This window comes from Rousettus aegyptiacus, unplaced genomic scaffold (genome assembly GCF_014176215.1).
Source record: "Rousettus aegyptiacus isolate mRouAeg1 unplaced genomic scaffold, mRouAeg1.p scaffold_m13_p_12, whole genome shotgun sequence".
Lineage (NCBI taxonomy): Eukaryota > Metazoa > Chordata > Mammalia > Chiroptera > Pteropodidae > Rousettus > Rousettus aegyptiacus.
Window position 1 is genome coordinate 83025082 of NW_023416287.1, and position 15505 is coordinate 83040586.

General features: G+C 47.3%; 1 long non-coding RNA gene across 1 annotated transcript; it reads left to right on the plus strand.

Annotated features, from left to right (window-relative positions):
- The first annotated feature begins 8923 nt into the window (after positions 1-8923).
- LOC107502202 lies at positions 8924-14391 on the plus strand. Its single transcript, XR_001594945.2, has 2 exons — positions 8924-10874; positions 13682-14391. It is a non-coding gene; the product is annotated as an uncharacterized LOC107502202 (long non-coding RNA).
- Positions 14392-15505: the final 1114 nt, after the last annotated feature.

Consider the following 15505-nt stretch of genomic DNA (forward strand, 5'->3'; position numbering starts at 1 on the left):
TCCCCCGGGCGCCTCCCTCCTGCTGCAGAGGGACGAGAGAGAGCACTGTCCCGACTGTCCCGACTGTGGCGCTCGGCTGTGGCACTTCCTCGCCTGTCGCCTGTGCGAAAAAGGAGGCCAGTGCACCCTCCCAGCAAACAGCCTCCAGGCTCTGCAGCCACTCAAACCAGGAGGATGAATGATGTCCAGCCATAAGCAACTAACTCCAACGGGGGAAAAAAAAAAAAACGAACGAAGGGGCAGGAAAAGTCACTGGGATTGAAAACGTGCACAGAGGGACTCGGAGCCAAGTGGCGCTTTTCCCTCGGAGAGATCCCGAGTCCAGAGAGAGCCCAGTGGGCGGGCTGCAGGTCCAGCAAACGCGGGCCGAGCAGTCAGACAGCCCCAGGCGGCTTCCTGCGAAGTCGCGGAGGGCGTTCGCGAGAGTCGAAGGTGCAAAATAAATTAGCGAAAATGGAAAGGGATGGGGTTCTGGAAAAGTCCTTCTCTCTGCCTCCCACCTCCTCCCCCGAATGCGGTCTGCCATCCCAACGGCTCATGCACCTACGACGAGGGAGACTAAAAATATTGGAGCACGACATCTGCATCTGTTACACAGTCACTTTGTTGTGCGTGGCTGAAATTGGGTTTTCCAAAGGGTACTGGGACTTCTCTGCCTCTGCTGCTGGATAGTTATGGCTTCCAAACGCGCTCAAGCATGGGGGTGCTCGGGTGGGCTCACTGGGCCTCGGAACCAAGGCAAGCCGTTCATGGGCGTATTAGCAGCAGCAAGAGGGTTCAAGGATTTTGGCAATAAGAGGCAGAGTGCCTGGTGGCGGAGCCTGCACTTAGCCTGCCCCAAGCTCTCGAATGAGTCCCATCCCCCACCCCAAGGGCCTAGCTCTGAATTCTCCTCCTTCCCCTTCTCCGTGGAGGCAGGGAGGAGAAGCCAGGCGGTGTGTCTTCCCACTTGCTGGTGGCTTGTCAGTGGCAGGGCGTCCCCGGTGGCCACTCCCATGAGGGAGGATTCTGTGGGGACCCTCTGGGTGTCTGAGTAGGTGGCAGGTGTGGTTTTCCTGGGATTGCATCCAGCTTCACCCCATGTCCTCTGTCCCTGGGGACCTGCCAGAGGAGGGTGCCTTGTCTCCTGTTGGTCCACGCTGGAGGGCGCGAGGCCCTAAAGCCCCTCTTTCGGCATCCTCACTTTTTCTGTGCTTTACCGTGAAGGTCAGGAAACAGCTGGGTCTCCTTGATGCCCCGTGAGGCCCAGCGCACTGGGGTGGCAGGTGCCCAGGGCTACCCAGCCCCCGCGTTCACTCGGGCTGCGGGAAGGCATATCAAGCTGTCTCGCTCTCCCACGTGACATGTGCCTTTCCATCCACTTAGCAACAGCAATGAACTAACTAGTGAGGAGAGGCCACCTCCGAAACGTGGGTGCACACCAGGGAGAAAGGGAGCGTTGGCACCAGCGGAGGGAAGACCGCGTGTCGCCTTCGTAAAAATAAGTTTGCGGGTCGTGCACCACCGGCTTCCGAAGAGCGTGCGAGGCAGCTTGCGACCAAAGGTGCTGCTGATTTAACGCCCTAAAAAACAGAGGAAAAGGAAGGAGAGCCGCCGGGAGAGGGGGGCCGTGGAGAAACCGTCACCGCTAGGACTTCGGGCGCGGGCTCTGCTCTCAGCCTCACGTAGGAATCACTCGGTCACACGCCATCTCATTTACACATGGCCGCCATCGAGGGGCAGGCCGTAACCAGCCCCACTTTGAGGACGAAGACACCCGGGTCAGAAAGGCGCCTTCGTCATGTCACACCGCCGGTCAGTGGCACACGGGCTCCGATCTCGACTTCTCTTACTCTGAGTGTGACTCTTCCTGCCACGCATGTGCCCCGAAGGGAATACTAAAAGCATCATCAAAAGCTGACGTTATCGATGCCCCCGGGTGCCATGCTCGCATATAGAGAGCCCCCCAACTCCACGTGCATGGTCTTTGAGAGTGTTTCATTGGTTTGTTCACGCGCACACACGCGCACGCGCGCGCGCGCGTGCACGCACACACACACACACACACACCACATTACTTTAATGGCTCCAGAATATTTCACTCTATGAATACCCCTTACGCTATCTGACCGGTGCCTTTCTCAGAGATATTTGGTGTGCACCTCATCTCCCGCTATATGAGTGAGATGGCCATTTTGCACGTCGTCTGTAGGATAAGTTCCTTCAACTTGCACCAGTCTACACTCTCGGCGGCAGCAGAGGACGGTGCCTGTCCCTCGGGCTCTCACCGACACTGTAAAGCTAGCGAGTTTCTGCTGCGCACAAGAGGTAAGAAGCTCACCAGCACACCACAGTTAGGCCCTGTGCGGTGTCCCACGGGGGCACGTGGTTGCCCAGGCGAAGTCAGGCTGCCGCCAGGAATATGAGAAGCTCTGTGACCAGCTCCGTCCACCTCTCAATCCTGCCGGGACCCAGCAGACAGATAGGCCCCGTAACCCACGAGGAGGGGTCGCATTCGGTGACGCCATCTCTGCATCTCTTCAAGGGCAGGTGAAACCCAAGTGTGTGGCTGAATCCCAGCACCCAAAAGCAGTTGCCCAAATTTGCTGATCTTTGCACGGAGGGGGCCTCTTGCCTGCCGAGCACACAGCACGTGTTGGGCAGTAAACATTAGTCCTCGCTCTCCTGATGGGGATGTAGTTTCTGCAAGAAGATTGTGAAGTCTGAGGGAGGAGGCTCCCTATTTACCTGCCACTTCCCCTTACTCTCCCCTGCAAAGGTGGTTTGATTAATCAGAGCCTCCGGTAATGGCCTTTGACCCCCGTCCCCTGGTTTCTGGCTGGCAGAAGACAGGTCCCTCTTGAGCTTTCTGAGGACAAGGCTGGCTGCCACCCTGGTTTAGCCAAATCAGGCAATTTTCTAGCCAAAGCTCACCACACTTCTTTGGGACTTAGATACAAGCGTGACGTGTCAAGGGCTAGGACTTCCCCCCTCCTCCTTCCTGCATTGTGCTCTTGGCCTCTCTTAAGAGACACGCAGAGATATGGCCTGTCTTCCCTACAGGACATGACCGAGTGTCTCTCAGCATCTAAGGGTCCTGGTGCATCTTGATCTCTGTGATAAATCCTTCCTGTCCCACTCGGCTGGAATCCACAGCCACCCACACCTGGTATCGATGGGAGGAGAAGGAGGAAAAAGGAGCTATCAAGCAGAGGACAGGAAACTATATTTCCCATGGAGTGTCTGAATCAGAAACCCCCAATGTCAGAGCTTCAAGGGAGTTATATCAACATCTTTGAGCTTAGTCGGTGAGAAAACCGAGGCCAAGCAGGTGGAGGATCTAGCCACAAAGCAAAGTCACCGTCATCCAGAGCCCATCTCCACTGATTGGAGATGCCGCATCAGAAGGTCGTTTTTTACGAATTTTATGGAAATTGGCTTTTCTGTTTGAGACTGAATGGTTGAAATAGTCTCCTTCACCTTAAAATTTGCTATGACACCAACCCAACCGATAAATACAAGCACAGAGGCCTGTGAAAAGTTTGGAAGCTTTTCTCATTTTCCAATCAAACCAGCTTGGCAGCACCCAGGGGAGCCTCTCTCGGGAACACGCACCTTGGCAGATGGGTCCCCAGCGGGAGTTTTGTGAGTATCTTCCAAGATGATGATCGTTAACACCAAAACATACTCGAAGTCAGATGAATCGGAAAGGATGCTCTTCAGGCTGACCTCAGTATTTTTGAAAGGACTCTGATAGTCTAAGAGAATAAGAGCCTCATTCTTTGCCGCTGACTATACTGGGCTTTGCTCCGTTTCTCCCTTCCTCTCCGGCCACTTTGGCTAATAACTCCTTGTGCCTCCAGACAGCTACCTTGCTTTCTCTACCCCTTCCACACGTTCACCTCCGCCGGCTCTGGGTGATGATGACTCGTCACCATGTGCCATCTCCCGCCAGCCAGCTGGAGCCCACATTTTTTTTTTCTTTCCATTTTTAAAAAATGTTTCACCTTCTATTTCTCTCAGGGGTGATATTATCATTGGACTTGCCCTGCTGTGCGTCAGGCTTGGGTTCCAACACCTGACTGCCAGCCCGCAAACAGTAACGTTCTTCCATTCTAATAGCGTTAAGGACGCCAGCCACGTCACACGGCCAGTCACGTCACACAGACATATATTTTTAAATACATGAAAGCAGAGTCCTCCACACAGGCACAGCGTGGAGATCAGCAAAGTAAGTGGTAAGCAGACTGGTGCTGTTGGCTATTAACGCGTATACTTTGAGTGGTATTTTATCACTTTAGCAAAGTATCATTTGTTTTCCAAGCAAGCTACTTAAACGGCTTTCTGCAGTCGGCCCAAATATTTCCTGAAATCCCAGCAGGAGAAATTCAGCCCTCTGTGTTAATGTTTAGCCCTCTCAAGGCTCCTCTTTCAAAAGGCACGTCCCTGAGGAAGGAGTAGCGTTTATGCCTCTGAGTCCTAACACTCAGCTAATCTCCAGCCAAACTGCTGATCTTCCACCTAAAACCAGCTTTTCTCCAGTGTTCCAGTCACCAACTTTGCCTCCTTACTGGTATCTGTCGCCCTTCAGAACATGCCTTTTTGAGAACAGGTGCTGTATCCATTCATGACTATCTCTAGACCTTAGAGTGATGCTTAGCACAGAGGAGTCATGCAATAACTTTATTGAGTGAATAACACATCAGCCTACTATGCCAGATCCTTTGCTCCAGACCAGTAGTGCTCAGGTATAATGACCCCTTAAAAAAATCTACAGAATCCCGGCTCCACGCACACAAAAGCAGGTTAAACTTTTAAGATCTATTAAGAAAATACAGAATGACCAACAGTTAGTGAATTCAATAGAACTCATTCTATTTATTCATTGAAATAGATTTCTGTTTCATCAATCACAACAGCACCCACATGTCGTCAAAGGCTTGGAGCCCATGTGGATTTTCAGGTATCCGCAGCCTCTCTGAGGCATCCCTTCCCCATGTCCGAAGCCTACAGGGGATGAGGTACTTAAGGTAGGAGAGAACTCTGAAAAGGCCTGGGGCCTCAGCTTCTCCTAATTCACAGTTTTGCCAAGAGATAGTCCTGTCCCTAAAGATTAATGGAAAGTAAGAATGATGCTGAAAGTCGGGATAACAATGCAGTCAGCATCTGGAAAGCCAGTGAATTCTTCCGGAACATGAAGTTCCTATTCTAGTTAGTGGCCGGCCAATATTTAAGTCTAATGCTGATACAGGAAGATAATCGTCATCGAGTGCTCCACTGCCTGGGAACAGCAGGAGGTCAAGAGCATGGGTGGGAATGTGGGCTGCAGACTGAGGCTTACGGAGCCGGGAGCTCCCACGACTGGTGTTCAGACCTTTTCCGTTTCTTTTCCCTGTGGTCCCCGTCCCCACTGCCACATTGCAGGACAGCTCCGCATGGAAGCTGTGCAAGCTGGTGTGGTCCTCCTAAAGCAGGGGTCACCATTTTAGCACCAGCTCTGTTCCCCCCACAGCACCCGTCACGCATGTGAACTTCACCACAGCCTCGTAACTTCCTCTCTTACCTTCTCTATCCTCCTCTTCTTACTGCCAACTAAGTGATTCCAACTAGATACAATTATCACCCTTCAAGAGCTCCCCAGTGCTCTGGGGATAAAGATGGAACTCCAGCCTTTGCCCCCAAGTCCCATAGGAGAGCACCCTGCCTACCTCGAGGCTCTTCGGGCGTCTTTTCCCACTGCGTCTCCATGCCAACCGCATGGGCTCACCTTTTGTTCGCTGTCTCAGCCCTTCACCTGTGCTCCCTCTGCCCGGTATCTTTCCAGCCTCATCTCCTTTCCTGCACAACTCCTAGCCCTTCGTCAGAGCTCAGGCCAAACCTGGCTTCCTGGAGGAAAGCCATGCTCCTCTGCTAGGTCAGGGCCCTTGTGACATCCACCTAATACCCCAGACACCTAGGCTGCAAGTGCTCTGAGCTGTCTGACTCCCTTCCACGACCAAGTTAAAGCTGCCCTAACTCCAACCCTGGCTGGTTCCCCAGACGGCCGAGTGTCAAAGCCCTCCGCTTCCAATGGGAGGTCACTTCTATTGGTGCTTGCAGCTTCACCGTGACCTCTAATGTCAACCAAGCCAGCCTTTGTCCGTAGAGAAATCCTAGTCCTTTGATGTCTCTTTGCACCTGTTCTCAGCCTTTGTACAAGAAACCATGTCTTCCTGCATCTGCTGCCAGGTTGGGAGGACTTGGAGCTCTGCTTCTGATCATGCCTCCAAGCAATTAAAGAAGACCAAGGTAAAACCCTGAACATAAATCCTCCTACCCCCACCTCCCAACCACTAGCCCACTCCCCAAAAGGACACCATCAATTATGTTCCTTGTAGCCTTCAAGGAAGAAAAGAAAAGGTATTATCCTCAAATAAATACATATACCAATGCATGTAAGTATTTATTCCTATCCTCTTTATTTATACCAAATATATTCTGATACATTTTGGACTGAGAAGGCATGGGATTAGCCATCATTCTCACCCCAATTCCTGGTCTTTTTCTGTTTAAATGTCTGCACAATATTACATTGTATGGCTCTATTATTACATTATTACATCGTATAGCTGTATTATTTACTTAACCAGTCTACCATACAGATATATAGTTTGTTTTAATTGTTTGCTGTTACAAACAATGTGGCAACAAATATTTTTATATACATACCTTAGTGTGCTTTTGTGAATATGTCTATACAGTAAATACCCAGTAATAGAATTACTGGACCGAGAGGGATATACTTAAATTTCGACTGATACTGTCAAATTATCCTCCCGGAAGTAGATAATTAACACTTCTGGCAATACCGTTTGAGTGTGGCAGCTTGCCTACAGCAAGGCAGTACTAGATATCGACCAACTTTTTAATTTTCACTTATCTGTTCCTTGATAATTAACATCTCATCTGTATTTCTATCATTATGAGGGAGGTTAACCATGTTGCCAAGTGTTTATTTTTCTGTTAACTCCATATTCATATCCTTTTCTTTCCTGATTTTCATCTTCAATTACTCAATCTTGATTTATATAAATGGTCTGTAAATTAAAGAAATGTGACCGTATTGTTACTATTTTTGTTTTCTTTTTTTTTTTTTTCCTGGTCTTTGTACTTAATTATTTCAATCAGGCAATATTAGAAAGTCTTAATTTTAGGCCTTGTGTGCTGCTTATGAATGCATTCTCGGGCCCCAAATTGTATACATTTTAATCAGTTTTAAAGAGCTAGACAAATGCTGCGGGCTGTCTTAAAGATTCATTCTAGTGTCTGTTGCTCCCCAGCCCTCTTGAGACATCACAGCTTCAAGGAAATACTGACAGTCTTGGCTGAGATTTTCCTGTACTCACAAATACAGCCAAAATAGCCAGTAGAGTTGAGGTTAATTCAATTGATTTCTCCCGGGGTTCCAAACTCTTGTCCGGGTTATTGACTGCTTTCAGATGCCCTTTGCACAACCTGGAGTTAGACCCATAAACTCAGGTCTAATTAAAATCCTTCCCTTAAAGCAGAAGAACCTATTTGAGTGCATTTCCTAAAGCTTTTGGAGAAAAATACTTCCCCGGCGATCTCTGGGCTTCTCTGTGCAGCACCTCCTGCTGAACCATTTCTAAGAGTTGAGGGATTTTTTTTTTTTTCCTTGACAGCCTGTGGAGTAGCTTTGTGTGTTTCACGGGAAAGGGATGAATAGAGGTGAGCTGCACAGGGGACTATTAGAGGAAAATTCAATATGTCTGAAGCTCTGGCATCGCGGGCCTTTCCTCCGATGAATTTTAGCTTCTAATACTCAGAGTCATGCAGTTTTTCAATCCTTTCACATAAATCGGCCCATTGCTGTTTTACCCAGCAACGCTGAGGAGAGACATATGACTGTTCTCGAGTTTTTTTAATGTAGGAAAATGGAGTCTCCAGGAGACGAAGATACTGTAGAGCAACAAAGGGCTAAGCTGGGTCGCAGAGCTGAGTCTCCTGGTTCTTCCCCAGTTCTCCCTTCCCTCCCCGATCGACGCTGCCTCTCCTGTAATGGAAGCGTTAAGCTTTATTGCGACACCTTGCTGAAAATAATCATGTGCTCAAGAGATGAAGTAACTCTGAGGAAGGAAACTGACCTTCGACCTGCAAAAAGAACTGAGCCCGGTGAGCGCGTTAGCGGTGCCGGGTCCTGCAGACTCCCGGGCACATCCGTCTGGGGCTGCCGTGGAGAACACGGCGTGCCTCACGAAATTTGCACTTCGGATAAATGATGAACAATTTTAGCATAAGCGTGCGTCCAAAATGGCACGGGACATATTTATACTAAAAAGTAATTCGTTTCTTTGAAACTAAAACTTAACGAGATGGCCCGTGTTCTTACTTGTGAATCTGGCGATTCTACCTGAGGAGAGACAGTTTGTCTATAGAGTAAGATTTGTGATAGTCTTGGTCTGAGGAAGTATTAGCTGAGTTGTAACAATGACTTCCCAATATAGAAATGAGGGAGGTCACCTTCTAGCACTTAAGATCTCATAGGCAAGGAATATTTTGCCCATTTTTCTTGGTACCAAACTAAAAAGTTTATGCAATAGGTTCAAAGTCTTTTAAAAATTACAAAAAAAAAAAATGTGCAAGTATTTATGTATAAAGATAGTCTTTGCATCATTGTTGACAGTTCCAAAAAAAAAGAAATACCTAACTTATGTCAAAACAGGGTTTTGGTGAATAATAAATTCAGTCGAAAGGACACAATGAGATAAAATAATATCCTAAGCTACTTTTAAGAGTGTCGATACAGATATTCCTTGACATGGGAGTATGTTGAAGATAGAACATTAAATGAAAAACACAGGTTGCTACATTATCATATTTTTAACATCTCTGAAATTAGGATGAATTCGGGATTAACGGTATCGCCATTGCTCTCGGCCGGCTGGCATGTGTGAGCAATTGTCATCTTTTGTGCATGCCTCAGTCATTGCTGGTCATGGTGTCTGCACTGTTGGTACGATATACTTTGAGTTTGCCCAGATGTCTTCCAAGATGACACTAAGATTCGGCACTGACGTGAAAAGTTATATTCTATGCAGAAGCATGAAAACAAAGTAGAAGAAACTAAACTTGCTTTCAGTGATACAAATTTTCTTTCTGTCTTGGAGAAACAATCACAGTTACGTATTTTCTTGCCCAGCAATGAACAACCAAGGGCTTTACAGAACCCAAGGAAGGAAGACATGCACAAGTAGATAAAGGGATGTCAGATTTGGTTACTGAGAAATGCGCAAAAGGATCCAGGCCGCGTAAAGCAACTAAAGGCGACTCATTTGTTCCTGGGTCACATAACCAGGGACAGGGCAGGCTGGGACAGAGCTAGGGAGGAGAGTCCAGCCCAGTCTCTGAGGGCTGCGGCTGCCACATTCATCCTGTTGACTTCTCATCCAGTCCAGGCTGGGATCCAGGCAGCTAATGCTGAAGCGAGAGACTGAGAAGGCTCCACGCGATGCTTCAGACTCCCCAGCCGTCCCTCCAAAGAGCTAAAGCAGCTATCTGAACGAAAGGTGAAGCAATGGTTTTGGGTGAAATGGTACAATTAGAGCAGTATGGAGCCACCACTTGACTAGCATTTTATCTGTCATCTGCAACTTGTCCTGGTCACTTGGGAGACTCGGGCAGAGGGGAATCCTTGGGGTGTGGGCCAATGCACAGATTTTCCCTCTGGTCTAACCCCAAACCTCTGAACCTAAGGTTCCTTCTTCCCCAGCAAAGGGGAGAAGGGAGTTTGCAGCAGCTGGAGTCTGTAGTCCCAGCTGCAGAGAGGGCAGGAGCCCTTAAGAAATAGGCCTGTGGTCTCCCCTCATGATCAATTATTTCATGCCCCATCCCCAAAAGATGGCCGAGTGTTTCTCCCTTCAATTCTGCCTTCTTAGTCCGTCGTGGACCAGGATCACAGACCTCATGTAGATTGCGTTTATCACTAGAGAGAAGGCAACAGATAGCTTCCTTTCAAAGCTTAAGGAAGCAAAATGACAAAGGGGTCTGAGAAGGAAACAGAGTCATCAGAGACCTTAAAAATCATAGCCACTAACAAGCTACGTTCGGGACTGCGGCAGCCTCCAATGGTTATGTTACTGCTTTGGTATGCATGAGTCTTTCCTGCCACATAGTAAACTCCATTTGCCTTGCTCGCCATTGCATTACTAGAGCTTAGCAGGTAAGGAGGAGTTTAATAAATAATGGTTGGCATGAGCAAATAGATTGTAACTACGTCAGCAATGATTCGTTCGAAGGGAGAACGAGATTGGCTTCCAAATATTGGTCAAGACCTTTAAGTAGGATGAGCCAAGGACGTTTTAATTTATTAGGTTCATATGACCAAGTGACTTTTTGGGGGGTCTAGAAATTTGAGGAGGCGATAATATGATAACCTGCAGTCTTTCTGTAAGGAAAGACGTAAACACTTTTAAACCTGGGTTTCTGAGGGGAAGCTTGCATTCTCCAGGTGCATCTACCTGCTCCATCCGTCAGCCTCCCTGTCAGCCTGCGCTGCACCCCCACACAGCAGGGGGCGGGGGGCAGGGATGCTGGACTTTCCGGTCTTGCTTAGTTTTTAGTGTGCTCGACCAAAGGTGACGATGACTTACTGGGCTAAGGTCGTGCCCTCCCTCCCTCCGAATCGATCATTTAATGTGACTTATCAGAAAGAGAAAGAACTGTTTACTTTAAAACCCTGGATCCCATAAAGGGAGAGGGGGAAAGCTCCAAACCCACAGAAGCTCAGAGCTCGCGCCCACGGCCGCCCCAAGCAGCCAGGAGAACGGGGAGAGCGGAAGGGTCACCCTGTGGCCAGAGAAGCCCCGAGCTCGGAGAAGACTCCTCCTGCCTGGAAGGTAAGTGCCTGTCTCCCTGGGCACCCGCCAACTCCCCGTGTGAATCTGGCTCTTCCTTTAGGTGGCCACCAACTTCCCACAGTGGGGCTGAGCTGTGACCTAGGTGTTTCAAAAGACCCCACACAACACCTGAGCAAGGTAAAGTGGTAGACACAGAATATTTGGATTTGTCGTGATTATCCTGCTTCTTCAGAAAGCCTGAGAAAACCGGAGACCTTCCTAGAGGTTTGTCTCACCCTTGTGAAGGAAAAAGATAAGGTTAGGGAGGAGTCACGGACCCAGAGGTGGAATGGACCTTTATTTCCGCCCTTGGAGTGGCAGTACCTGAAGCCATTTCCTGTTTTGTGATGGTCCAATTTAACAATAGAACTGGAGGTGCATTTGAGCAGGAGTCCCTCCCCTCCCCACGCCTCGGGGCTAGCACACCCACAAAGCCCACTCTGTTCTAGTCTGTTTCTAAGATGTCAGCATCAGAGTTGCCCGTCTGTCAACCTAGTGTTGCTCCATTGGCAGCAATGGAAGGAGCTGGAACCCTGCACAGATGAATGCCCAAGCCTCAGCAATGCTCTTACGAAGAGTCTGTTGAGGCCCCAGCTTGGCTATGAATTTGCCCAGTGCCCCCACCCCCGCATTCGATAAACGCGGATAATAGGTGCATGCATCAGGAACTTCCAGATTTTCCCTTCTAGGTGGATTTGTATGAGAAAAAAAAAAAATGCTTTTTTTTTTTTTTTTGGCTCTCCATTGAGAAGAACATTCTATTTTTAAATTGCCATGTACTTTCAAAGTGACAAGACTCAGGCATATGATGCTGACTTTCTTTGTCTTCCTCTAGACTCTAACAACCTAAAAGAATCACATTGATGCCTTTAACACATCTGTTCAAAATGACAGAAAATCTGGATTTGGAATTAAGAAAAAGCATCTCCATTTAATTTTTGCTTTTTAAGAAATCTTTGTTTGTTTGTTTGGTGCTAATGAATTAGCGTTACAGCAAGGTCAGACTGCCCACTCCCCAAAGCACTCCTTTCTCTGTGGGGTTTGCTCTCGAATGTACTTAGCCCCTGGGAATCAGAATATGAAGCAAAGCCTTACGAAAGAATAGGAGTTTTGTGACATTCCGGGTACTTACAAATCTAAGACATCTTGCAAAGAGCTGTGATGCACACAACGCACTTCCAGGCTGAAGAATTTGCTAGAGGGTTAGGCTTCGTACAGGCTTCCTGCCTGTTAATGGAGAGAAACCAATGACCTAAAATGAAGGGCACACCCAGTGTGGCCTGTTCTTTACACCCACGGGGTCCAAGGGAAACTGCATTCTGAATCGAGCACAGCAACTAGAAATGTCTAGAGGTTCAGTCCGGGTTGGGAAGATAAGGAAAGAGAGATGGAGGCACAGCACAGAAATTTCATTTTAATACAGAGCCATTTAGGAACGCCTAGCGCTCGACCCCTCTCAGGAAATCTCAGGAGGCAGAGAGAGAGGGCGGGGATTACAGTGGCCGAGATCAGAGGAGAGAAGCCAGGCGGGATCCTTCCGGGCCTGTTCTGAGCTGCAGAAAACTGTGCCGGCATGTGGACGTGTCACCCTGATTAATATCCAACATCTCTGCCTTAAGCATTGATTTTTTTCACAGGAAATAATAGGTGTAATTATTTCCCAACCACGTTATAAACCTTCTGTTTTTTATTAACTGGTACTATTTAAGTTCAGTTGTTAAATTCGAAAACACTAGAACAAAAGCTTTTTTTTTTTTTTAATACCTCCAGAATGAGAAATGACAATGTGGATTAAAAATATGTATATATTCAAAGAGATCCTGGCATTAACAATGTCTAATTTTTTTTTTTTGTTCGTGACATATTATTGGATGGCATGTGAAAAAAAATGAAATCATTCTGCTTGCTCATTTAAGCTTTTTTGCAGGTTAACAGGGTTTAACTGTGCCTGCAGAAACAATCAAAGCAGCAATAAAAGATGATGGCCATTACAGTTGCGTGTAAAAATTGTGCACAAGGCTGAGAACGTAATAGGCACGCAATAAATATGTTTATCGATTGACGCAATAATGCCATTAAATTGTCGTACTGCATAATAAAGTATTTCACTAATAGTTTACTAGGAAATTAGCCTGAGGCTCATCTCTCAGCTGTTAGTCCTAACTATTCAAGCTTGTTGACAAGTAGTGTAGAAATAGGGTGAGCTCTAACGGCCCAATTCAAAAGAGCCTTTTGCAAGAAGGAATTTTTATTGTGAATACACACACACACAACTACTTAAAACTGTTCAAATTCTAATTACTTTTCTCAGTACAAAACACTACATGAACTGTAGAAATTAATAAATGGGGAGATGCAGAAGGAGGAAAAAAAGGAAACCCTAACTTCACCACTCAAAGAGAGTCCTGGTTAATATTGGATGTTTTTGCCCTGGCATTTGCGCATTTTTCACAGAAAGGAGCGCATACTGTGTATATTGTTTTGTAAACTACTTTGTGCAATGACATATCTTGAATCTCTTTCTAAGTCACCAACCATTTTTCTACAACATCAACTTAAATGATGGGGGTGTATCATAAATATGGTACTCTTTTCTATAGTTGGACAGTTGCAGTTTTTACTGTTACAAACAGCGCCTTCATGGACAACTTTATAGGTAACTCTACAAATTTGTAGAATTTCTTGACCCACAGAAATAGAGCTTTATTTGGGGGAGGAGTTGATAAGATTTACCCGCAGTGCATTAACTTCCTCCTCTCTTTCCTTCTTCCCTGTTTATTCTTCCTTCCTTTTTCTGTCTTTTGCAGATTATTGAAAGCTTAAAGCATACAGAGCTCACGAGGAGAAGTGGCGTGGGGCTCAGCTGCTGCCGTTCGACCCTAAGAAGTGAAATAAGCCCAAGCCCTTGCTCCATGAGAAGCTCTCCAAGCATGTCTTGCCAGGACCTTTAACTAGCAAATCGTTCACCTCTCGTTGATTGTTCCTAAATGAACCGAGAGATTTCCGGAGCCTCTTGTCATGGCCAGCAATATCCCTCAAGTGGCCAGGAAGTGGGGTGTTTCTGTTCCAGGTCCATCAGGCAAGGACAAAGCAGATGAGCCTGGCTAACTTGGTAGGAGAAGTGGAAGGGACGAACCAGAGTTAAACACCCGAGTACGTTCCCTGCAGCTGCAGCTGCACCCAGAGTGCTGAGGGTTGGCGGCCAGCTGTATTCGGCGTGAGTTTGCCTGCAAAAGTGCCCAGGTGAACAGTTCTACCTGGCAGCAGGTCTAATGGTGGGCCAGGTGGCATTTCCCTGCTGCCTTGCAAGGGACCCACCCTGTAAAGGCAAGCCAGGGTGGCAGACAGGAACCAAAGGACTCTTAATAGGAAGATGAGGAAATCAACACAGTGAAAAAAGAAAGGAAGAAAAATAAAAAAAGGCTGGGGTGGTATACTTAAAGCAAATACAATGCCATATGTCAGGGATGTCTCCGTAAAACCCGAAAGCAAAAAAAAAAAAAAAAGTAGGATTCAACGCTCCAGTCCTGTGAAGGCCGAGTGACTCTCACAGTGCACGGATAACTGCAGTCTATGTTGAAGAGCGTGATTTCGTGGTCTGCATGTGAATACGGGCATTTTTACTGAAGAACACAGAAGGGTTTATTTTCAGTTGATAAAAATGGGCCAGTTTTAGGGCGAATGCAAGGCCCTGGTCAAATGTGAACAACTCAGTTGTCTTCAGCTGGCCCCAACCCTCTCCTTTTCCAGCATTTGGGAGAAGATGAAGGATTTTGTAAAATGCTTTATTTTCTCTCATTCTCGATTGTGAGGAGGAGTTCATATATCAGTTAGAAACCATTTTTAACAGGAAACCCAGTAAACCAGAGCGATTATTCACAGGAGGCTCCCTTGGCCTAGAAAATGAGTGTTAGTCATGAAAAATTGACTAGTTCCTCTCTCCATCTCCCTTCCCTTCCTTACAGCACCCCGCATCTCCCCCACACTGCGATGGTGCAAAACGACCGTGGTGAATAAGATTTAAAATCTGGATGCATCTGTATCCACCGAGTGTTACTGAGAGCAGGTTATAGCCCACCTGAATGCAAAACGATTTTAATTTTCTTAGGCTGCAGAATTTACCACATTTATTGATGGTGAATTGGGATATGTATATAGTGAGGTGAGAGTTGGGGGGGATCCATTTATCCGGTCACATTATTATGGCTTATAACGGGGTCTTCCATTAAGTATTTGTTTCCTGAAATCGATTCCCTCTAGGGAATCTTTTTGTCTCAGCCGTCTTAGAAAATTGAGGCAAACAGGTTTCTCCTCCATCGCCACAGGAAGTCTTCCTGTTGGCAGGAGGCCTGTGCGGGGTGGTCACAGACAGATGGCAGTGGGTCCCTTCGTTAGCGTGACTGTTCCGGAGCACAGACGCCTGACCCCTGTGGGTCTTTACCTCTTTCCGTTGTTCCAGATGCTCCCCACCTTTGACCCCTCTCTTCTCTGCTCAGGTCATATGGAGCCGGTGTCTCCATCGCCAGTGGCCACGGTGGAATGTGGAGGTGAAGTTCACACCTTCACAGCTACAGAGATTCCTTAGCAGAGCTGTGGAGTGTGACAATGGTGTTTGTGTCCAAACTATCAAA